Source organism: Episyrphus balteatus, chromosome 2 (genome assembly GCF_945859705.1).
Source record: "Episyrphus balteatus chromosome 2, idEpiBalt1.1, whole genome shotgun sequence".
Taxonomy (NCBI): domain Eukaryota; kingdom Metazoa; phylum Arthropoda; class Insecta; order Diptera; family Syrphidae; genus Episyrphus; species Episyrphus balteatus.
In genome coordinates this window covers 66,141,819-66,168,381 of record NC_079135.1, presented here as the reverse complement: position 1 = coordinate 66,168,381, position 26,563 = coordinate 66,141,819, and the positions used below count along the sequence as shown (strand labels likewise).

The 26,563-nt window shown below is 30.1% G+C and overlaps 1 protein-coding gene across 2 annotated transcripts in view; it reads right to left on the bottom strand.

The window, feature by feature from the left end:
* Nucleotides 1–26,563, bottom strand: part of LOC129908488 (uncharacterized) — a 133,375-nt gene that overhangs the window by 17,383 nt on the left and 89,429 nt on the right. For both annotated transcript variants that reach the window (XM_055984983.1, XM_055984982.1), the window contains exon 3: nucleotides 14,855–14,881. The gene's annotated coding sequence lies outside the window, so the exon portion shown is untranslated. The remainder of the gene's footprint in view (nucleotides 1–14,854; nucleotides 14,882–26,563) is intronic.

Here is a 26,563-nt window from a genome sequence, read left to right as displayed (position 1 = left end):
AATGCTAGTAATATTCCGAAATACCTGTACGTATTTAATTAAAATATGTTAAGATACATAAAGGCATGTTGATAGAAATTTAAAGAGCAAAACTTATGCAAGTGGGTTGTTGTATAGGTATGCTTATGGCATGCATACAAGTAGATGCCAGGCAATTGTAGATGACGGGAAAAGTAGGTTTAGTGAAAGAAAATCACACAACAAAGAGTGCCAGTTGCGAAATATTGCAAAATTTTAATATTATGAAATACTTATAGTGTTCCAAAATAAATGATCCAAACCAAAAAGATAGACCTTATTATAGGCTCTCAGAATTTTCCAAATATCAAAGGTTTTTCATTAAGTGCACTTCTTAAATTAATATTTTGCCTACCCTGTTCATAGTATTTTTTTTGCACAATTCTTTCGTTTAATGGTAGAAAAAATTAATTTTGTAAAACATTTTTATTTGGTCCACCATTTTATTTTCTTAGGAAACAGGTAAAATCCACTTAAAAAATCAATGGCATGAAGTGCCCTTATTAAATTTATTAAAAATGTCCTTTGCAATAGAAATTGCGAATGAAATTAGTCTATAGGTACTAAAAGGGTGTTTTTTGTTTTCTGAAAATAAAGAAGGTACTAACAAATTTTTTTTTAATAACATTTGAGATAGAAGCAAAAAATACTTAAATTAGAGACTTCATAAAATTATTTTAAATGAATGGGTATATTTCGAGTAAATTCTGTTATAAGTATAAAAATTCCAATGATTCGTGAAGTACGTTTAAGAACATAAGTATGAACATTCTATCTGTCACAAGAACCAACAATATACAATGAGCCTTTGGGTGAAAGGGTTTTTGAGGTTTATTTATAGTTTTTGCTTATTTAAAGTAAAAAGTAATTGAAATGACTCAAACTGCGAATCATTAGCCTTTTTCATTTCATTTCATTTTTGGTTTTTTTTTTTAGAAAAACTTAAACTTTAAAACTTTTTTTTCTTGCTGAGCAATTCAGATGTCCCTACCCGCTTTAAAAATATTTTCCGATCCTTGATATTAACATCTAATTTTTTGTATGCACATAAAAACAACCATTTGCATTTTTATTAAGTTTTATCATTGAAGTTACGAAACGAATGTTTTCTGTATCAATAGCAAGCCAAAAGAAGTATGCTAGAACAAATTTTACTTCAAAATCATTTCTTTTATTTTGTTCCACCCCTGGCAGTGGAAAATAACAAATTTAAATATTGATTCTATGAAAGACCGTGTAATTTTTGTAAACAATTTGAAAGAGAAACAATAAAATCATTGTTTGAGTGTCCCACCCGTGACGAATATGGCTTATTATATTTTAATTGAAGGGATTTCTTATGAGCTATGTGCTAAGACCACTGTACTATTTTCAAGACTGAAAACTTACACAATTGTCAAATGCCTTTTGTAATAATACTGGCAACGAATGAGCATTTTTATTCTTTTATGCCACCCTGCCATTAATTTAAAAAATGGCAGTGTTTATTCGATTAAAACAAAAATGTTAAGAAAGTGGCCAAAATATTGAAAAGTTGTCACTCGTATAGATTTTTGCAATCAGGTAAACATAAATAAATTAATTGTTTCTTTATAATATAATCATTGAACGCTTTATCGTTAAGTAGGTAAATGTATTGGAAATTCATCAAAATCAAAAATTACGTCTGAAATTAAAAAAGTAATCATAGTCATATTTCGTTCTCTTTTTCAACTGCCAAAATAGGACATTCAGACTTTTATGAAACTCACTTTATTTTCATACAGTTTCTACGATCAGTAGCCACATATGTTTTCAAATTACTAACAATTGCAAGTTTTAACAGCAATGTTTTTTTTTAATCTTGGATTGATTTTATTAAATTACATCAACGAATGTCCAAAATCCGGAAATCAATTAATCTTACCAACGATTAAGCATGATCATTTATTTATCTGTCGAAATATAAACTACCTACCTACTACACTACCTTACCTACTAAAAGGAAAGCATCCGGGGCGCACGCGAAATGCATTATCCAACCGCATTATGGTCATCAACTCAACCATTAATTATTGCGAGCCACCAATATATAGGCTGCACATTTCAAGTCCAATATCTTTACCATTCGTCTTTTTCGTCCCAATCACCATCAACTTGGTCGGTCGGCATAAAATATATGTCTGTGGAATATAGACAAACTATACCCAAGGCCGTTTTTGTTCTTCTAGCTTCTATACCGCCTTACTATATCAAACACGGTCAGCGTTGCATTATTTATCATTTAATAACACTCAACAACGAATAAGTGCGGGATACCGTAAGAAATTTTTTATTCTATTATAGCTAGAGCTTTGTAGAACACACACACCTAACGTTGGCTGGCTTCCATCCAAAAAAGGTGAATTTTCTATGAGTTTGTATTATGTTTTGTATCTTAACGTTGACCCAGTTTTCTTGAGGTGCATTTGTAAAGATAGGCGGATAAAGATAGTTAACATAAAGAAACTTCGCCGACGCAATTGGTTAAGGCCAACCAATGCTTTGAAATGAAAGGCTTTCTCATTTTCTTAACAAGTGTTTTGTTATTGTTTGGATTCTTTTCTTTTATTGTTTTGTATTTTTTGTTGTGTCTTAAATAACTTTTATCTCAAAAAACTTACCTACATCTGAACACGCGAGTGCAAAATTATAAAACAATAATCCGCTGTAGGGGGTAATGAAATAGTAATAACAAACTTGCGAGTTTCAGATTGAATAATGGAACTGCAATTGTTATTTAATTATTGTAATAATTTGAAATTGTGGTTAATAGTTGAGTTATAGATAAATCTGAGTGGTTTAAGATGTCTTATTGTTTTATTTTTTGTTCTTTATTGAAATAAATGATGAGTTTTATTTATTATAATTGTTTTCTATTCTAAAGAAGGTCATTTTTATGGATAGAATATTATGATTATGATTATTATGATTAGATTAGATTAGATTAGATTATGATTAGATCTCCAGTTATTGGCTTGGATTGAAATCAATCTTTGTCAAATTTTGATCTCGTAGTGAGTTGTATTTTGTCATGGTATAAAAAGACAAGGTATGATCATTAGAGCCGCCATCTTACAAAATTGGGTAATAAGGTTTTGACGTTTGGCATTTGGCAAAGTCAAAAGCAACAACAATTTCCAAGACAAATTTGTTTACAACAACAATTTCAATGGGCTGGGCTGTCAAAACCTTAAGTAGCCATAAGTTTTGACAGTTCTCGATACTGAGTTTTTTCTAATGATCATACCTTCCCTTTTTATACCATGGTATTTTGTATCTCTCAAGACACAAGAAGTGTCGTCTTTTCCTCTTAAAAAATAGTTATGGTAGAGACACGAGAAGCCTTTGATAGAAGGGACAGATTTTAAACTTACTCAACCAGAATGTTTAGGTTCGATTTCACATTCAACACTCAAGTTGAGGAAAGTCAGGCATTGCAAATTTTTACAGATAATAGGTATATAACTTAAGTCTCCAATATTTGCCATACTTAATTGTCGGATTAGATTTATTTTGAAGATATCACGAAAAAATATGTTTTTTCTTTAAAAATTCATATCAACGTTATTTAAGTAGGTACACGGTTAAAAATTCTGGAGTATTTTTTAATACTTTTTGGGTTACATATACATAGGTCTACACCAGAAATGTATTAAAATTTAATACAAGACAAATAATATTCAAATTTTTTAGTTGATACAAAATGTATTAAAATGTAATACAGTTGTATTAAAAAATAGTACAGTTTATATTAGAATTTAAAACCAAATGTATTAAATTTCAATTATTGTATTTTTAAATTTCATCTTTTTATATTAATTTCTAATAATTTTATTAAAAAATAATACAAATACATTTCAATTCAATACAAAATGTATTTAAAGTTAATAAAATGTATTCTTTTCCTTAATTCATTACTGAAAATATATATTAATCATAAATAATATAATAATGGTGATATTTTTTTCTCTATTTTACCTGTTTCACAAACTGTGGCATGTAAAATCTTATTGCCGATCAAAATTCATCTGTAATGTATGTATTTTGCTTGGAAAAACCACAAAGCGCCTTCAAATTAGTAAAAATTTGCAAATTTTAATTAAATTTTCTTTTAGAAAGGTACCTCAAACAATGGATTTTTTTCATTTATGGCTTCTGTTGACCACAGTACACATAAAAAGGTAATATCTTCCAAACCAATGTCAGCTACCGTAAATCTTATTTCTTTAATTTACCGACGATTTGTTTACAATAATTCACCATTTTCCGCGAGGAAACACGAAGAAAATTTGTTATTTTTTAATTTATAATTTTTTCAAATGACATTTTATAAATTTAAACAAAAACAAATTTCCTGTTTACTGCGATTAAAATATAAAAATTAAAGGCCGACCTGACAGATTGGTGCCCATTTTTGACAAACAAATTTTGACAACGTTCGGAATATAAAAACCTTATTTTGTGTACTGTGGCTGCTGACGTTTGATTAAAATTTAATATTCTCGTATTACAATTCAATACTTTTTATATTAGTTTTTAATAAATTTGTATTATATTTGAGTACAATTATATTAAAATGTAATATAATTATATTAAAATGTAATATAATTATATTAAAATGTAATATAATTATATTAAAATGAAATACAATATACTCAAATATAATACAAAAATATTAAAATCTAATACAGCGGTATTAAAATTCAATACAAGATTAGAATTTAACCCACGGAGATTATTTTCTAATAATATTTGTATTACAAGTTTAAACTTAATATTTAAATATTGAAATTTAATACCAAAAAGATTAAAAATAATTTTAATATTTTGGAAGTATTAAATTGTAATATTTTTTGTATTGAAAATTGCTTTAATACAAGAGCTGTATTAAAAAATACTCTACAATTTTTAACCGTGTACCTACCACGTTCTTATCTAAAATTGCTTAATTATATCAATTTAGGAATTCAAATGAATGAGTAAAGAAATAAATGGAGCATTTATTACATTCTAATTCTATACCATTACCGTTGCATTTGAAGATGTAGTCGAAAGGTTGCTAAAATAGTTGTTTTAAATTTTGGTTTACTAATCACATTTGTCATTTGTCAGCGTTTAAATCAGGACAGAATACTGCTGGAAAAGATTTATAAAGGTCCTAAATTATCCTGGAATTGACCAAATGTCTATTCCATTTACAATATGATTTTTTAAGATCAGGGCTGTTATCTTACAGCCGACTATAACAAATTGAATTGGCTCGTACGTACATAGATCGGATGGCTTAAAAAAATACGCCGCAATTGCACTCTATATCTTCTCTGTGCACTTTCCTAGCTCTCCCTCTCTTGCACTTTTCTCTGAATGTTTTTGAATTGCGTACAATTATGTATATGTTATATTTATTTGAAAAAACTTTCCAACCTCAGCCCGGAATTGAACCTGGATACCTACTTTTGCTTTCGAGCAACAATTATATCCACTGATCCACAGTTGGCATAGTTAGGGTCGTTGTTTAAATTTTGCTTTTATTCTCAAATTTGTTTTTAATCGAAGAAAAAATGATTTCAATTCAAAAAGGAAATCATTTTCTCTTAAATCTAATTTGCCGCTTTTCATGAAGAATCAAAACAAAAACATCTTGTTCAAATAAAAAAGTATAATTCATGTAATTTTTAAACGAAACCAGTACAAATCGGATTGAAAAAAAGTACAAAAGGTTGAAAATCATTATTTTAAAAACATCAATTGATTTTACCTTGTTTTTTTTTTCTCGGGGCATCTTTTTTTATCTTAAGTTATCCGTGATTTTGTTCTACTAGATCCTTATTTTACCAGTCCCACTTTATGAGAGAAAGATACATAAGTTGAACTGATAGTTTACTCTTTCGAAATAGATTCTTCAGCGGATATTGGTTTCTGGTGTCTCAGGAGAACAGAGGCAGAGCCTCATCGATGATATTTTTCGATGTGATTTGACATTAATGCTTCAGCCAAAAGGAACTTTAATTTCATTGTTTCAAAATTAAGACAAAAAGAAAAACTGAACTTAAAAGCGCAAGCCATATTCTGTAGGCAAGTTGATTTGATAGGAATCATAAACAATAGAAACGTAATATTATACTCTGTATAAAAATAAACAACACATTATATTATAAATATCGCTTAAAGTATCTATGTTTTCTAGAAAAACTTTCTTTTTCTTGATTTAAAACTTTTTTCCATTCAATAACAAAGAACATTTTAACCATTAAACATTTTTAAGCCTAATAGCTTAAAATAATTAAATATTCTAATTTATGAAGAAAGCGTGTGGGCTTTCAAAGATACATAGCAAAACATAAATCAATATTTCGTTCACAAATTTCGTTATGTATTAAAAAAGAATTCAATAAGTTATTGAGTTTCTTATTAATCACGGAGTTTAATACGAATTAAAACTAACAAATTAGCTTTTAATTTAAATTCCTCCATTTTCTCATTCATCTTATCTGCAGTAGTCCAGATTTTCTCATTTTCCTTTTATGTTATGTTAATGAACTAAACCTTTAATGTTTATTCATTTCAAAAGTTAAAGACAAAAATTAAGAAAAAAAAACCTTAATTAGAACAATAATCTTAATTTATAATTGGAGGGGTTCCGTTCATTGTCAAATGATTGCCAAGAAAGATCCAAATTTTTTAAAAGCCTTACGGCGCGCCGCACCGCCCATCAAGCTTGAGATTCGAATATTTAATTTCTATCTTGGAGTAAACTTTCGCTGGTATACATACAATGCATACATTAGATTAATTAACATTTTGATGAGAATTTAACGGTTTGTTGTTGTTTATTTTTTTTTTGTTTCTTCTCTTTTTGTTTAAACATTCAAAACTGTTCTAGGAGATAACATATAGGGAGATTTAAATTCATTTATACTATTATCTGCACGATAGTGCAGATGCAACTATAACATAGATCCCTAGGGAATTTGTTTGTGTCCTACAAAGAATGATTTTTTTCATGTGAAAATCGTGGAGCATTTATTTGATTTTAGTATTAGATTGTTGTTGGAATCATGCTCATGATTAAGACCATTAGCAAGAATGGTTGAAGTGAGTATAAGTTATATAATGCATGAACAGAACACGCTAATTGATTTATGGATAACATTAGGGTGGCCCTTAAACAACAGTTTTCGGGAGGTTGACGATTTGTGACTCAACCACCTTAATGAATGAGTGAATAGTTTGTCAAAAAGGATTTATAACACTGAGCTCATTTGTAAGAAAAGTTTTTCAACGCTAGCTTACGAAGTTATACAATGAGGACTGAGGAGCCATGAATTGATAACAAAACAGTAGTCTGCTGAAAAAAAAAATACAGTAATTGATTGTTTTAAGGGCTAATTTACTGAGCCTCCATTAAATTTTGAAATTTGTCGTTTTAGTTAACGGCGTTGTTAATCTATTGACTTCTTTAAGTTTCCATCATTAAAAATTCATTTTATTCACTCTGCTTTAGGTAAAGTCTTTACTTTTAATGTAAAAAACTCCGTTAAAAATATCCCAGGGATTTTTTAATTTTTTGAAAAATTAAACTGTCAAAAGCTAAGATTTTGTCAAATAAAATTTAAATTTGAAGATTTGAAGGATAAACAATATAAAAAAAAACATTATTACGAAATTGATTGAACACATTTTTCCATATTCATTCATGTTTTATTCATTTTTAATTGTTAACTGACACTGAAACTTTGTTATAATAAATGAAATGACATTTGACGTTAATGGAGAGTGAATAAATAGAAATCCTGAAACTTCAAAAAAATCCTTTAAAGAGACTGCATTAAACGAATTTAGTTTTTAATTTTAAAATTCCCTTTTTAATGGCGATTTAAGTTTAATGGAGAGTCAATAAATTGGGCCTAAATACTTCACGTTTTCAGGTTTAACTATAAAATCCATAAGTTCTATTAGAAAATACTGTATTATTTACAAAGTTTTCCCATTCCAAGGTTATTTTTTTTTTTCATCTTGCAACCAGAACTCTCATCAATTTTTGCGTCCAGCCCATTGAGAAAGTTGGAGTAATACAGTCATTGCTCTTGACTAGTGTAGTAATTAATAAAATTAATCGTTAGGAACGATAAAACTAGTCATGCTAAAAAAACAAACTACACATAAGAGATGACAGTTATTTGTGAATCTCAAAGATACTCGTGAAATATACCACTTTTTGTAGGTACATTCAAAATTATTTTTTCAAACTTGTAAAATATCCAGTCATTTCCATTAGAATATCTAAATTCTACATTCTCCCATGTGTCTAATAGTTAAAAATAAAAAAAACGTTGCAGAAATCTTGATGGCTATTAATTTACAACCAAATCTCGTTTTTAAATTGGCCTGACTTACGACCAGGAAACCTCATTAATTCCACAATCTGAAGAAGCACCACATATATAAGAAACTTTGCATGTTTGCTAGCAATAACAATATCAGGAAACAAGGACGCGGGTCTCCTTAATATACCCACATGCAAACGCCTAAACCAATTTAATGTTTCCTTTTTTTTTAATTTTATTTTTGCATCTTAGTGTAAGTTATCTTCTCGTTTGTCTTTCAAGAAACATTGGATTCTTCGAAACGATTAACTTGCTAGAATATCTCTTTGGCCTGTGGGTACGTGTATTGAAAAATTAATTTGAAAATATCCTCAGGGTATAATCCAAGAATATAGGTTTAGGATAGACTATGAGACCTTACATGCTATCAAAATGTATATAACTTTAGCTTGTCCTTAGGAATTTTCATTGTTTGGTCATCTCATCAAAAACAGTGACCTACATTGAAATCTTGTTCATTGAATTGATTATAGGTATTGAACATTTTTTTAAAGATAATCTATCATGGGATCGTCAAGATGTTCGACACACCACGATCGCTTGGGGAAAACTTTCAACTTTTTGATGTTGCAGATGATGATGTGTTTTAAATGATCGAAGCGTGATTTTTGTGTGCTTCTACAAATGATTGTACTTGAGGTTAATTTTAAGCGCAAATTGCTGTTGTAATTAACGCGTTTCATGGTTATCACAAAAAAGAGTAATTATTTAATTGAAATATTTTAAAACTTCCTCTTGGTACAGTTATTTTTAAATTTTAATGTATAACTGCTCTTATGAATATTTTACTCACACAAAATTGAAATAGTATGCGTTGCTTACCTGAAATGAAAATAAAAATTGATTATTTTATTGCTATACATAGTTATAATTTAATAGGTTTGTATTTTTAGTTAAGAATAGAATGTAACCAAGAAACCTTATACATAATTCTGGTAGTGCGGATTTTTGGCACAGTTATTTATAATAATAGCCCACTGATTGTCTTTAGCTCTCGTATACGAGTGTCGAACGTAACATTTTCAAAAAATCTAAAATATATTAAATTACCGAAAGTGTTCATTCTTTTTGTTGATTTCAGCTCTTAAAAAGATATTTTTGGCATATTTGCCAAAACTTATGTATATTAAAGTTACAGTTTTTCAATTTGTTTTAATGCAAAAAGCGGAAAGTTTAGACATAAAAACAAAAAATTAAAAATTAAATTAAAAAGGAAAAAAAAAAAATAAAAGCAAAGCAAAAAAAATTATAAGTTCTCTTGGGATTCGAACCTTGGATTTCTGTTACAAAGACTAATCGTTCAACAGTTTCACACCCTGAACCGCTGAAATCTATATACATTAGGGTGGTCCACGCTAGTAAGGTAAAAACAACATTTTCAAAAAGTAGTCGGGCTATCTCCTACTTTGGTTCCACATCCAATTAGTATTATAATGTTGAATTTTTAGTATCCTATCTTATATAAAAGAGGTTAACTGATCGTTGGGGTTGTAGATAATGCTAGCATGGATTTCTGTTTGTTGTTGTACTCGTTCCGAAAAAAAGATCAAAATTATAATTTCTGACGCCACTTCCAAGCAATTTCGTCATAGGTAGAACTTATATAAAATATTTACTCTTCAAAAAAAAAATGAAACAAACGAGCGGCTTTCGTCGATTTATAAGATGTTATCACGTCACAAAAATTAACTTTTTTTGCTTCGCCAACTACGAATTTTATGTCACCACCAGTGTTGCTAGAATATTTTAGAGGCAAGAAGATGATTTTGAAAAATCTTGCGGAGCCAAAAATAACCGCTTTCAAAAATGGTCCAAAAAAACGTAAATCAATTTTTTGTGGTATGAGATTTTTTTTTAAACATTCAGAGCTGTATTAAGATACAATAAAGTCGGCTTCGAATTACCATTGTAAACTGTTGCAATGTAGATTCGACCTGAAAACCAATGTTGTCAATTTTATCAAGATTTCATCACTAAACCGGTCATTTTCATTTCTACAACAATTTTTTATTGACGTGAAGAGACGGGGAAGATACCGCGTTGCTGCCCCGTGACGAGAATCCCTGACTTCTTAAAAAGAAACAGAGCTGTTGGTAGTTGTTTAGACTAGCAGGAAAAAAGACGTTTTTTATTTTCTCTGCTGATACTACATACATAGATATAATCTCTCAGAGTTATAGTTTTTAGATAAATGACAAGAAAAACTTTCAGATCTATTTGTTAGTTTCATGTGACTGTATCTTGACCTTCCACTTATTATGAACTTTTATCAGAATTTTATACATCTAAGCCATTTTTTGTCATGGTTTTGGTTTGGATCAAAACGGTCAATTCCGCGCTAATTCGGTCATTGAGCAACGCCATCTCAACCTTACTACCTACTAGACTTTCGAATAGCATATTTGACATACAAAACTCGCCCACAATTAATTTTAAGACTTTTACAAAGTATAATCAGCTTTTCAAAATGGTTAACTATTAACCGCCTGGTTTCCTTATTTTCTTACTCGTAAATCAGATGTCTAATAGTGCCTATAGTCCTGAGTCACACAGTTTTTCATTTTCTGCATGATTACTATCTTCAAAATGTCTCTTACTGTTCAACCTTTATAATCTTACAAAAGACCAAAACTTAACCTAGATTTACGAAGAAGCACCTGCTACCGCAATATATGTATAGCTCCTCCAAAGAAACAGCCCATCTGCAGCAGCATCATCAAACAACATCAACTATTTTTTCCGGTATCTCTATCTTACAGTGTGTGTATCTGATATCTACCCAACATACAAGTCTTTATTTGCATTCAACGTTAACCGGAAATCTATACCCACAAATGTAAGTGCGAGAATATACTATATACCAATGTGCGCATCCATCCGTAATAAAACGAATTTAATCATTTAATCTGCTCCCAAAGAATCTCAACATCCACATGCGGAGTTGATTTATATTCATGAAATTTCAAGTCTTTAGTTATGGAGCTTCTTCGGTCTTCAGACATAAACATATACGGAACGAGAAAAGATACAACCTACACTGAAAAAAAAAATTAAATGTGATATCTAAAGTGAGGATAGCAAGTTGTTGGCCTTTCTAGGTCACCTAGCGGGTTTCCATGTGAACTCTTCTATAGTTTGGCATTTTCTATTTTCCTATTTTCTTTTCTTGTTTTTTTTTTTTAATCTGGCATCACCTGCACACATGATTATCCAAACAATTACCAAAGACACACACAGATTTATCTGGGTCTTGCGATTGATGGTGTATATTCATGAATTTGTTGATTTCTTGTATTGTATGAAGGTGAAAAATTGTATTATGATGTCTGATGTCTTTAGAATTGTTGATTTTCGAAAAATCTTAGAAATTTTTGTTTGACTTGTTTCTTTAAACAGTGACGCCAAATTGAATTACTAATTTCACAATTATTTGATTTTTAAGATATATTTTTGTTTGTAGTGTACCTAATTGACGTGGGAGAATAAATGTTTTGACTTCTGATTAAGAAACAGGTCAGGAACTAGAAAAAGGCGTGTGAAACTATTTTAATTGCATTCCATAAGTCGTGATGTGTATCTTTTGATTTTTGAAGCTGATCTTTTGCACGGAAGTCTGAAACTAGTTTATATATTCTAGTCTGAGGAGAGAACAAAATTTGCTCACATTTGAAAACTTTGATACTATGCTCGTTTGTTAAATTTAAATGCCGAAACCATATTATTTTCAAAAGCAGAACGATTTCAAGTACTTGCACTAATCCTTCTATTGATTTTTTGGTCTCTTCTAGGGAGAAATAAATACCATCCATGAACTCGAGCACTTTCACGAAAAATACTTTTTGGGGTCGTTAGTCAGTCCTTTATGCCCCATAGTGTTTCCAAAGTTCTCGAGGCTCGACCTACATTATCGAGAGCAAGATTCTCAAAGATCCAAAAAAATGTCAAAAAATATTGTAATGTTTTGAGTAAATAAGAAAAAAGTTAGGTTTGAGACCTTCTTAAAAGGCAAGAAAAATCATTCTTTTGTTTAATTTTCGAATGAAGACATTCCAATGAATATTTTTTGATAAAAATTTTCATACACAAAATTTCAAAGAACTGTAGGTATTATAAATCAAATAAGCAAAATAAAAAAGAGTTTTTTCTCATACCTATACTTTTGATATTAAAAATTCACATTTAACAAACATGTAATAGACTGTACATTTTGTTTATTATTTTAAATCACTTCAATTTGTTCTGCAAACCTCATATCGACACTTGACGTGAATAGTCTATATAAGAAAAAAATATCCCTAAAAATAGTTTCTAGCCTATTTTAAAATTCAAGAATTCACTTGTGAAAGTGAATGAAGTAGAAAGTTATTTAAAAAAAAATGCCATTCCTGAAGCCTTCAAGTCTTCAAATTATTTATTTATAAAAAATCGAATGTCTCAACTGTTTAACTTCACGAAAAGCCCAGACAACATTGAAAATGATAGAAACAAAAACCCATAGCAATAACACAAGAAAGAAAATTAAAAAAAAAAACTAACTAGGTTACCAAGTTATAGAATTAGTCATGAGTCATGACCATCATCAGTCTGAAATGAATTCAGCTAGAAGGCAAGTGTCGAGTCATCTTTTCTCCACTCTCATCTTTGAAACTTACTTTACTCCAAGCAAAAATACCTCATCATCGATTCGATTCACAAAAAAACAAAAACTGATTTTAATCTTCTTGTCACGCTTTAAAAGATAACTCCTTACTTGCCATATGTATGTTCCCCTTACGCCAAATGGAAAGTAAACTTTTAAATGTCATTCATTATGAATTGAAACGAACGTGTGTGATGTCTTGAGACAAAGATCGCAAAAAGAAAAAAAAGAAATATATTAGCTTCTGGAAAAGTTGTTAGGCATGACCAATATATTCCATGCGAGTTGGTAGGTCATTAAGATATATTCAAGTGTGATATAAAATTAATAAAAAAAATAAATAAATACAATGGAAACAAAAAATAAATTGGAGCATGTGATGTGCACCTATGCGTTCGGTGAGCCACACAAAAAAAAAGTCGACCGACAGTAATTTTTATTTCTATATCGGTCACTCGGTATAATCAAGAAAATAAAGCTTGGGAATAGTTGCTGAAATGAAACCATTTCACGGGTCATATTGTATGTGAAGCAGAGTGGTTTTTAGGTCTTAACTAATTAAGCCTTATATGTATGTGCGCTGATGCTATTATCCAAAATAATAGAATAAGAACAAAATTTTTACGTTATATTAAAATTCGCGGTGGGTTTAAATGTTCATGCCCCAAATACCCCAAATGGCAGTCATAAAATAAAATGCTAGCTTTTCCCTACCTATTGGATAAATTTTTAGCTAGTTAACATGGCAGGTAAAATGTATAAATTGTATTGGTGTGCAATTTTTTTTTTAAACCGACTTTTAAAAATTAATGATAAAATTTGAACCAACATTTAATTTTTCTGAATAAAAAATATAATATAATATAACCAAAGACATATATTATTTAAGAGCTTCAAAAGGTTTCTGATTTAGAGCCAATTTTTCAAAAGCCAGATAAAGCCCAGTTAAGGTTTATTCCTATTTTTGTATTGACATTTATTCCTCTGATAGTTTAAATGACGATTGAAAAATCAGGGCTTAAATAAATAAAAAAATCATCAAAATTGGAGCTGCATCTGCAGACTTCCGACGATAGCTCTTTTTTTTATTTTTAATGACTAGACTTTATGTGAAAAGCATACTAAGGTTTATGAAAAACATGTAATTAAGAAATGTCTATTCCGTGAAATTGTGGACGAGTCCAGCAAACGTTGTAGTAAAAATATCCGTAGAAGGATAGTTGTAGTTAATTTGTTTAATTAAAAAAGTAATAAAATAACAAAATCTACTTTTGTTTAAATTAACAATTCGGATACATAATTTATTCAATTATTTTCTATTTTTACCAAGCACGTGCCAATGGCAAAACGACTTATCCCCATATAAATGAACTCTGTTTCCTCCTTTCGAAGAAAGTAAAAGAAATAAAAAAAAAGTAAATACACAATAACACGATCTTTTTAAAATTCTATTGACACAGTTCTCTCTCTCTCTAAAACAAAAAAAAAAACTGTCACTATTATTTTAACATTTGGATGTTTTCTCAGCACTGTCTATGCGTCTACGTCTATCTTCTGTCTATTGGTTGGTTTGTCTATCCACTTCATTTATGTATATTTCACATAAAATTTGAAAGAAAAAAAAAATTTTTTTTAAGTACGTGATATAAGTTCGTAATAACATAGAATTTCATTTTATCACCTCAGCACTAAGCCCATAACTTTCCTTTCACAAAAGACAAAACACTTTCCAAAGAATCATTAGTTACCTTTTCTCAATTAAAGAATGTTGTTTGAAATCTGAACTTACCTTGAGTCTTTTTAAAAGATTTCTTGTCTGAAAAATAAAAGCAAAATGAAATAAAAATTAAAAAATTATATCTAAATAATTATCAATCAAGATTAAAGTGGTAGTAAAAAAATATAGTTAATTAAGAGCAAAAAAACTCATAAACCTCCATAAACAACTTTTTTCAAGTTTTAACATCATCTACTCTTTCGTTTATTTTAATGTGTGTTTATAAGATGTAGTGCGTGTAAAGAATTTGCAAGAATTCTTTTTGAATTTCACTTTCAGACACGGGAAGAGTTCTTCCATGATAGCTGGCAATAAAATATAAATAACAAGTACAAGTACAAGCTACAAACGTGACAACAACGACAGTTTATAATTTGACGAACATAAAGTAGGTATGCAAAATTAAAGGTTTTCTCATGCTGGCCAGCAGCATTGGCAGTTTTTCTTTTTTTTTTTTTTTGGGGTGATTGACCCTCAGATAGAGATACCCAGAAAGTGCTGGTAGTTTGCACATTTAAGAGCCGGTAAATGCAGGTGGTTTATGGATGTGACTCTTGTTTCAGGTTTGATAAATGGGTGTACTTTCACAGAAGATATAAGTGCTGTTCCCGTTTAAGGTTTGACGTGGGAAGTTTGACAGCACTCACACTTTAGTTTATGTCAGTTTTTTGTTTGTATTTAAGTTTGCAATTTTCGTTGAAAGACATTCAGACTGCTGCATTTTTATGATTATTGAACACTTATGTTTTCTGATTAACTGCTTGTTGCAATGAAGGACTATCAATTTTTCTAATAATTACAAACATATTTTATAGTTTTTGTTTTAAGTTTGAAAATTTATCTTGGATTCTTCCGGAAATAATGTATCTACGAACAAACAAATTCAGTAAACCGGAACAATTATACTTTTTGAACGGAAATAGTCTGATGGAATTATTTGTATCCAAAACATAATTTTATGAGTAAGCAAACCTATTAGAGATTCAGTACTTTAAGTGATATATTAAAACCATTTTACATACCTACATCAAATATTTTTTTCTTTTAAGTCGAAATACTAAACAATAAAATTATGTATATACTCTCTTGTTTTTCAAGGACTTAAACCTTATTATTTCTTGTAATTTGAAGCACGATCTAAAAAATCTTTCCCTATTAAAAAATCGTATTGTTCTTTTTTTATATTTTTCACAAATATTAACTCATAGATAAATAACAGAATAACATCGTTTTGTAAACAAGAAACAAAAAATAGTTTTCACTTTATTACCTTGACAACATAAACACCGCGATCACACATTCTATGCTTATGCTTATCCTATATTCAATCCAAACCTTACAGAACACAAGAAATGTGCCTTCTTACTTTTTATTCCTTTTTTTATTTGCGCAACACTACACATAGATTGTGCCATCTAACATATTGTAAATATATAAAAATTGTAATCGCCCGTCCGACTCTAGAAGTTTTGCTCTCTCTACAACATTTGGATCCGCCTTAGTAATAAATTTCATTGTTCTATTCTGATGCGCGCACTCTTAACTTGGCCAGGAGGAACACATCCGAAGTTATTCGCATAGTTATACAATGGAATATCTTTGTAAACCTCTTGAAGTTCGATGAACCACTTTAATATGCCATCTTACACTTTATCGTTGTTAGTGAAGCGTTTCTAACTTGTTACCGACAACAACGACGACGAAGACGTCGAGGAACTTTAGGATCCAAAAAGTAGCAATAGGAACATCACAAACGACCAACAACCCAACAGCAGCAGCAGCTTAACCAGGTTGTGTACTCGCTTAGCAGCAAAACCAAAGATCGTAACTTCTGGACTCTGTTCTTCTCCAAGTGCTGGGGTTCTTTGGATATATCTATTGTATTCCATTTTCCATCTCATTCTTAGTTTTTTTTTTATTTTTATTTTGTGTATCTAATTCTTTCTTAAGAGAGGAGTTTTTCTTCCTAGTTTTCTTTGCCTGACTAGGTTGTTACTGTCCGTAGTGACTTGAGTCGTTATTTCACTTTCCTGTGCTTCAACAGAAGGCACAAATAGGGTTTGAGAGGGGACATATGGAATAGATAATGTGTCCACTAGGGAAAATTGCTACAAATGCATATCTTTAATGGTTCATAGAAAAAGTCAGAGCTATTTGAAAGAACACCGAATGGGAGGGGAGAAAATAAAATATAAAAAAAAAAATGATAAAATACCAAGATCAAGGAAGCGGCACATAATAGGGATGATCGAATGGAAAAAATAGGCATTCATTGAATAAAATAAATATAGAAGAAGACAGTATAGTTTTACTTTGAATAAAGTTAAAAATTGTAAGTTATCTAAATTACTGTAGAAAACTTACAAATAAACTTGATTTTACAAAAAAATGCATGTTTTACCCTGCTTAAGCTTGAAAATCAAGTTAAAAAAATTACATGACATTTAAAAAAAAATCTTTTTACTGATTTTTTTAAGCATTAAAAGCATGAAATTTTAAATTTTTAGGTAGAAAGTTTAACGAAAGCTTCAATATCATAAAAAGGCGATGAAAGTTCCCGAGTCGAACTTTATGTACGAATTTAAAACTCAAAGTACTTTATAGAATCTATTTAAGTACTTTTCATCTTAAAATGAACCTAAATTAGAACTTTGTATACTTGCTAAACTCAGTATCTCCTGTGAAACCTTCATGACTGATGATTTACGACTTTTAAAACTGAAAACACTAGTTAAATCCTAAATATTCTATTTGTGTCCACAATCTTAGACCTTACTATGTACTTATTAGGCTCTTTAAACTTGGTAGATACTATTAACACTATTTAAGCTAGGTTGAATCTATTGAAACTCAAACTTTTTTAATGTTCTTCATGTGCCTAGAATGTTTAACCCCTGAATTTGTACTCTTTAACCTAGGTTGAGACTTTCAAAACTCCAAATGCTAGTTAAGTCTTAAAAATTCATGCTCAGACAGGAAACTCCTTGGCCACTTGGTAATTTTATATGGCATTCGAAGTAGGTCGATCGGGAGTGCGGATCGGTTTCGGTATTAAAAAATAAAATAAAAAAAAGTTCAAAGTTAAGAAAATTAATTCTTTAGCTTTTTCTAACTTTTGAATAAAAAGTAAACTAATGTACATGTAGGTACTATATTAGTTTAGTGAAAAAAAACAGCGTTCGCTACGTCATGTACTCGTACCTATGTACCTATACGTAATATAAAAAAAGTGTGAAAAAATTGTGAAATAAATATGAAGAACAAAAGTGAAAGTGAAAGAAAATAAAAAATTATAAAAAATTAATATTTTAGTGAAAATAAAAAATAAATAAATAAGTAGTGTTTCTTTTTTCTGAACGTGTCTGACCACGTTCAGAGGAGCGCGTTCGTTTGTTGTGGTTTCTTAATAATGTCATATAGAATGTAAGCCTTAAATTTTGTTATAGAATTTTGACTATTTGGCCTCATATATAAATTTTAATATTAAAGTTCAAATAGTCAAACTTGTAAGAAATTTAACATAATTAAAACAAATTGATGCACACATTTTTCATTGATTAAATTTTTGCAATGTAGTTTTTTTTTTTTTATTTTTTGTAAATAAATTTCTCAATAAAAATTTTTATTATTTGCAACAAATATCCTTCTCTAATTGTAAGGGAAAGCAAATGGATTAAAAATCCCAACAACAGCAACAGCAACAAAACGCAGCTGTCCTGCGACAAAATTTTTCGACCAAATAAAATAAAAACAAAATCAGAGATATTCTACAATTTTTTTTTTCTTAGCCCTGATTTTTCAATCTTCAGTTAGACTATCAGAAGAACAAAAAATACCAAATGTCAATATAAAAAAAACTTTTATTCCTAGGAATAAGCTCTAACTGAGGTTTATCTGAGTATTGAAAAATTGGCCCTTAACAAAATAAAAGTGCTTGATAAAATAAAAAAAAAAATTATTTGGCGGCAAAATAAATTGTTTGTTTTTTTTTTAAAGTTTGGGGTAAGTAGACGTAAAGTGACTTGGGACTTACAATAAGTACCATGTCGGAGTCACAAAAAGGCCTATAGAAGTCTTAGAAATACGTAGAATAAATAGGACTTAATGAGTTTTTGTAGAATATTTAGGTTCTAAGAAGGGTTTAACGATAATATTTTTGGTCCTAAATAACTACCCAAAATGGGATTTTTTCCGATAACCGACTGTTTGAGGTCTTAAGTAGAGGTTATTTCCTTTACAAAATAGATGATATTTAAGGCCTATTAAATCTAAACGGAGAATATTTGGATTTAAAATAGGTTTTAAATAGTCCCAATTGTTCGACTCGGGTTGCGATTGTGTTCTTCTATGGCAACAGAATGTGCAACATCCTTCCTTATTTTGAGCTGTCAATCATGGGAGGTCCCTCTGTGGAACACCTTAAAGGTAGGGGAAACATGCTGGTAGCGTTTTGTATGGCGTTCCAAATATAAGATAATATTTAAATATTTTAACAGAAAAACAAAGTTCTGAAGTTCTTTAGTTACAAAAGCAATAACCTGTGCCCTTGCAGCCTTATATCTTCAAAAATGCAACTTCGCGATCTAAATACGGCACCAAAAGTGATATTTCGTTAAACATTCTTTTTTGTTATAAATCGTCTACAAGCCATAAAAGCCGTTCTTTGATAAAATCAATGTGGCTCTACGGGGTCACAAAAATAAACTACTTTTTCAAGATAAATAAACCATGGATTTTATCAAGGAAATGAACACAAAAATCCACTAAAGTAAAACCATTAATATTTTCCAAATCCTTTTTACAATACCCACCTTTTAAAGGTGTATTTCATTCGTAGCTGACATTTGATCTGGGAAACAATTGATATTCATCCAATCAACCTGAACTCTGCCCAAAACTAAAGCTGAATCTTCAAAGAGGACCTTATGATATGTATTAGGGTAATCTTTACCAAAAGCCACCTACTAAACAAATTAATTCATTGATATCGTTCAATTGCATCAAAACTTGTTCCACTTTGGATATTCAAGTCGGACTAACAATGTGAAAGATTATGGCCCTATGGACCTCTCCATCTCCATCTTCATGATTTCTGTTTCTTTTTGTTGTTATTGCCTTTACAGCATTACCGGCGAAACAATAGCTTTTACCCAATTCGTTTTGAGTCAAGGGCTGACTGTAAATGATTCATCTTGGTCCACGAGTCCCAAACTGTATTTCATACTCTTTCATACGAGCGAGTATAGGGAGATAGAAGAAAATGGTCTATGATCTTTTGTAAGGAATTTGGCAGTCATAGTCGTTTTTTTTTATGTAACAACAATGAGCATTAGTTAAATATCTGTCTAGTGTCTGTTTAGATGTCAAAGAAGTCGATTAGCTCAAGTTATGTTGGTTTGTATTGAACCTCGTTAAGGTAGGTATGTAATCGTCTAAAGGTATCTTCTTGTACACAGATGGTACCTATTGGTAATTAGTGGAATTTACGGATCACATAAAGAATTTAGATGTATCCGTAAGTAGGGGGCGCGCAAAGTACACATCACGATGTTGGGCAAAACCAGAACGTGACCAAACTGCTAACAAAAGATGAAGATCATCATGACATTGCATTTGGATCTTGAAAAGATGTTGATGATGATGATGGTGATGGTGAAGCACTGGAGGAAAAAGATGCCTAAGAGATACAAAATCATCCAAATGGTTTTTTGTATCGCTGTTTAAGTATATTTAGTTTTAATGCTACAATTTAGTTGAAGCTGGTGAAGTTGAAGGTTTCCTCGTTAGAGGAATCAGTTGAATAGTTAGCTACTTATATTATAATATAGGAAGGATAATGAAAAACTATTTGGCACTGGTATTTAATTAATTATTCGATTTTTCTTTCGTTTGTTTTAATTGCCAATTTAAAACTGGTAGGTATTAGATGAAATTTTCTTGCATTTTTTGATTGTAAAGTAATTGAACTTCTCTTTTTATCGAAAACGAAACATGGTGAAGGCGACTTTATCTTAAAGTTTAATGATTTTTACTTGCGATATAGGTACTATACAGGGTGTCCCAAAAGTAATGGATCAAACGAAATATGCTGATAGGTCAACTTTAGGGCTCTCAGAATTTGGTAACTTGTTCATCCCAAATCCTTACGGTTTTCGATTTAATGCAGTTTTTGTGAAATTTCGAAAAATCCCGACTTTGCAACAGTATTTTGCTTCCTCCGCTTATAATTGATTTTTGTTTTTTACAAATCTTTCACTAAAACATTGCTTAATAATAAGAAATAATTAACTAATCAAAATATTTTTTATTTCATACGCCATTTTGCTGCAAATTAATTAACAGTTCCATATTTTATAAAAACTCAATTTCTTTCTTTTATTTCAGAGCAACAGCCTGAAAAAAATTTGTATGGTGCGGCACTGGTTTATTATTTTGAAAACTTGTCGTGTTATTGCAGTTTTCAAAAATGTATAAAAGTTTCCAAAGTTGAAGTTAGAACTGAAGATATTACAATTTAAAAGCAACAAAACAGGGATTTTCAGAGAAAAATAACAAACAAAAATAAACACATTTTCTCGAGTGTTGTTTGTTTATTTCTTTTTGAACAAAAGCCTCGATTTTTGTTTGTTATTTTGCTCTGAAAACGTAGTTTTTTTGCATTCAAATTGTAATATCTTTCGTTCTATTTGCAACTTTGGAATTTTTAATACATTTTTGAAAACTGCTATAACACGGCAAGTTTTCAAAATAATAAACCAGTGCCACACCATACAAATTTTTTTCAGGCTGTTGCTCTGAAATAAAAGAAAGAAATTGAGTTTTTATAAAATATGGAACTGTTAATTAATTTGCAGCAAAATGGCGTATGAAATAAAAAATATTTTGATTAGTTAATTATTTCTTATTATTAAGCAATGTTTTAGTGAAAGATTTGTAAAAAACAAAAATCAATTATAAGCGGAGGAAGCAAAATACTGTTGCAAAGTCGGGATTTTTCGAAATTTCACAAAAACTGCATTAAATCGAAAACCGTAAGGATTTGGGATGAACAAGTTACCAAATTCTGAGAGCCCTAAAGTTGACCTATCAGCATATTTCGTTTGATCCATTACTTTTGGGACACCCTGTATATCAAGTTATGCATTCGTACAAAAAAAAAAAGTTGAGATAACATTTTTCCATGACATTACGATGGTAGACAATGCCAAAAAAGTGGGTCCCGGAAGTCCGTCTGTCTGTCTGTCTGTCTGTCTGTCTGTCTGTCTGTCTGTCTGTCTGTCTGTCTGTCTGTCTGTCAGTCTGTCAGTCTGTCAGTCTGTCTGTCAGTCTGTCTGTCTGTCTGTATAAGGAGCTACAGCCTAAACGGATGGACCGATTAATGTCAAACTTGGTATGTAGCGTTATTTGGCGACTCTTCAGAGGGGTTTTTGGAATTAATTTTTTTGTACCAAAAATAACGGTACTTGTCATATACCGATTTTAGTAAAATTGAAATATCTCGAAAACGGCTCTAACGATTTTGTTTAAAAAATTCAAATGTTTCACTTCAGATTCTTTGATGTAGTCAGCTTAGAGCAAGCTGTATACTACTATCAGAGGGTTCATCATTAGTGCATGTGTTAGTAGTTAGTAGGACAAAAACAATTAAATACTATCCACATGCACAATATACAATTAATATTAGCTAAAAATGATATACTAACATATTTACAATTTAAAAATCTAATTAAAACATTAACTGACAATCACGTCTGTGGAGCACTGGTTCGAAATAAAATTTTTAATTTCATCTTGCTCATATTAAAGTCAATATCGTTTAAATTATAAAGTTTGCTCATTCGGTTAAGAGGCTCGTTTATACCATAGTTTGTTCTATGAAAGTCAATATGTAAGAGTTCAAATCTTCGTAGGTGGTGAGATCCTCCCGGATAGTTAAAGCCAAGGCAACCTAATAAGTCAGGAGCGTCAAGTTGGCCATTAATTAATTGATGAAAGAATATAATATCGTTATTGACACGCCTTTGTTGCAAAGTTTGCATGTTTAAAAGTTGAATCCGCTGATCGTAAGGTGGTAAGTTGTAAGGATCTGTCCAAGGTAGACCCTTCAGAGCAAAGCGTATGAAATTATATTGGATTGATTCTATACGATTCTTATGAACCTCATAAAAAGGACTCCATACTTGGGAAGCGTACTCGAGGTGGGGTCGAACGTAGCAGTTGTATAAAGAAAGTGTGACAAATGGATCGTCAAACTCCTTTGCCCAGCGTTTTACAAATCCAAGCATTGAGCTCGCTTTGTTTACTATGAAATTAATGTGTTCGGTGAATTCTAAATTTGAACAGAATTGGACACCCAAGTCCTTAAAACTAAATACTCGACAGAGCTTGTGTTGCGATATACAATAATCGAAGGCATTCGGGACTCGTTTTCGAGAGAAAGTAATTGTTTGACATTTGACTGGGTTGAGAGAGAGACCGTTTTTCCCACACCAAACACTAAAACTGTCAATGTCAGCTTGTAGAAGAATCCGGTCATGGTTGTTTTTTATTGTCTTAAAAATCTTCATATCATCGGCGAATATAAGAATTTCACTTGAATTAATGCATGAAGTTACATCATTTATAGCAAGTATAAAAAGAAATGGACCCAGATGGCTTCCCTGGGGTACAACTGAGCGAGCAATAAAGGAATCAGAAAGACAGTTCCTGAATTTAACTTGATAGGATCTATTCTCAAGGTATGATTCTATCCAGGCTATAAAAAAAGGCGGAAAACCAAAAGCTTTTAGCTTGAAAGAAATAATTTTATGATTTAATTGATCAAACGCTTTAGAAAAATCAGTGTATATGCAATCAACTTCACTTCCTTTTTCTAAAGCATTTGAGCATTCCTTTTTCTAAAGCATTTGAGCATTTATATAAAAGGATTCTGGCTGAAAAATGCTACACTCTCACAAACAACTTTTTCGAAAATCTTCGGAATGCACGATAGTTTTGAAATAGGTCTATAATTCTTTATATCTGTCTTATCACCCTTCTTGAAAATAGGAGTTAGAAATGATGATTTCCAAATGATGGGAAATTGTCCAGATTTGAGGGAAAGTTCAAACAAATACGTTAGGGGCTTAGATAACGAGTTTCTACAGTTTTTCAATAATATTGGAGGGACACCATCTGGTCCAACCGAACAATCATCATTCAACGATGAAAGAATTTCTAAAACAGTACTTTCTAGTACAGGGATATTGTTACAACACGTTTGGGAATAGCTTTGTAGATTTCTAAAAAATATTTCGTCAATTTCAAAAGCCTCATCAACAAAAGATTTACGGAAATTTGTCGCAAAAGCATTGCAAATGTCAAAGGTTTGTTGCATTGGGACGTTTTCATAAATAAAATTTGCAGGGTTGCCATCTGAGTTCTTCTTAGAGTTAACGTTATGTTAGTTTTAAGCTAAAGTCTATCTTTCAATAGAAAAAATTTTTTTTGAAAATCATTATTAACGGTACCTGCCATAGAACCGTTTTTTTTTCAAATCCGATTATCTCCGAAACTGCTTATTCGATTTCAACGAGACTTTTTGTGAAGAAGCATTTATATAATTTAAATATAAGCCAAAAATAAAATTTTGAAAAAAATAATTTTTGGATTTTTAAAAAAAATTTGAAAATTTTTTTTTGAAAAATCAAATTTTCGAAAACGGGACATTGAACTTTTTTGAAATTTTGTTTTTAGATGTTGATTAGTGATTTCTACCAAATGGCATACTAATTTTATTTTAAAACTTTTTTTCCAAAAAAATATTTATAAAAAATTAGTTTTTTTAAAAAACGGCTCTAACGATTTTGAAAATTTTTTTCTAAAAATGCATGTTAATATATCAATCAAAACTGCATACTTGTTTTGGAGGGCAATTTAATTTCAGATTTTATTTTATTTTTTTTCAAAAACGAATTTTGTTTTTTTTTTTCCAAATTTCTATATAAAAAGTCTTAAAAATTTAAGCAACTTTAACTCTAAGAGCAAGTTCGTGCGACCCAGTCGTGCATTTTATTTTTATCTGGTAAAGGCATTTTTCTTGCATTTCGGCGTCAAAGGGAATTTTCGATTTCTGCCTTTTTTTGCGACATACTTTCCTGCAATTGTGTGTTCGCAACCATAAAATTAAAAAATAAAATGCACGACTGGGTTGCACGTACTTGTTCTTTTGGTAAACATTGCTTTAGATCTAAGCAACTTTCGAATTCGAATTCTAAAGTTTCTTATAGTACTAAACAAAAACTTTAATCAATTTTTGTATTAATTTTAAAAAAATGTTAAAAAAGGATTACAATTGAGTTTTAAAACAAAGAAAACACCCTTTTTAAAGGGATGCCATTTAATTTTTTGTATAACAAAAAACTTTTGAATTTTTTTTTTCGAAACCGTTTAAAAAAAGTTTTTATTTGATACAAAATTTCAAAAAAATTGAAATGTCCACTGCAAATATTATTTTTCTAAACATAAAAACAAAATTTAAAAAAAATTACAGACCCGTTTTATAAAACTGATTAAAAAAAAAAAATTGAAAAATTGTTTAAACATCTAAAACTGGAAGTTTTGATCTTTTGACATTTTAATATAACGTCTACACTGAGAAAGTCAGAAACTAAGAACACGGTTTAATGTTTATTAACGGTTCAAAAATATTTTTTTCATTTCAAAAGATGAATTTTATTTGCACCAGTTTCTTTAATCAAAATCTTTTGAGCCGTTTTTGGGAAAAATAACTTTTCCCATTTTAGTCATATGGAAAATGCTATTAATTTGGACTTAAACTGATTACAGACAAAATTTGTTCAGGAAAATTATACAAATTCAGAATTTTTAAAGAATTTAAAAAACAAGTAAAAAATTATCGAGTACAAGAACTTGTTTCGAAACATTTTCTATGGCCGCAAAATTGTCTGTAGTGTTTCAAAGTCTCCTAACAATAACATGAGACTTAGTGAAAATACACTTTGCTTGCTCTCTTGTGTTCATAAACCTTGTTTTCCAAAGATACTTCCAACCGAAGATATATATAACAGAGATTTTATATGAATTAGTTGATGTGTCTTAAAACTATTACTGAAGTCAGCTTGCATATTACATATAATGCAAAAAAATAATGAAAAATAAAAAAGAGTTCGCTGCTCAGCTCTTTTGTTTAAAGGAATTTTTAGTTTTAAAGCCAATATACTTGGGTAACAATACGGTTTAGTGCAAATAAAAATGGTTTTATTCATCAGACCAATGTGTGGTGGTACGTAAGTACCAATATATGGATTTTCTGAGGTTCAAACTTATATTAGAAGTGTAGGTATATACCATTTTTCTAGTTTTGGAAAATGTGTTCAAAAGTTCTTTAGGAATTTCTTTAAACATACTTGTGGGCATATACTAAAAAATCTATCCAAAACCATACAAACAGATTAGCATGGCTAACTTAACAACTGTACAGAGTCTTCAAAAGCATTGAGAATTAAAAAAATATATATATAAACTCTTGAAATGCAGATATTTTCAGTTCAGAAAAAAAAAACAAAATTATGATCTTTGTATTTGACATTGTGTGAGACAAAAAGAAAACGTAAATCATTTGCCCACCGATGATGATAAAGCAAACTGTTAAACGAACCGGTAACAAGTAACTAACTAACCTACATCGAGTGCAATTGTTAACCCAAGAGCATCGTCGAC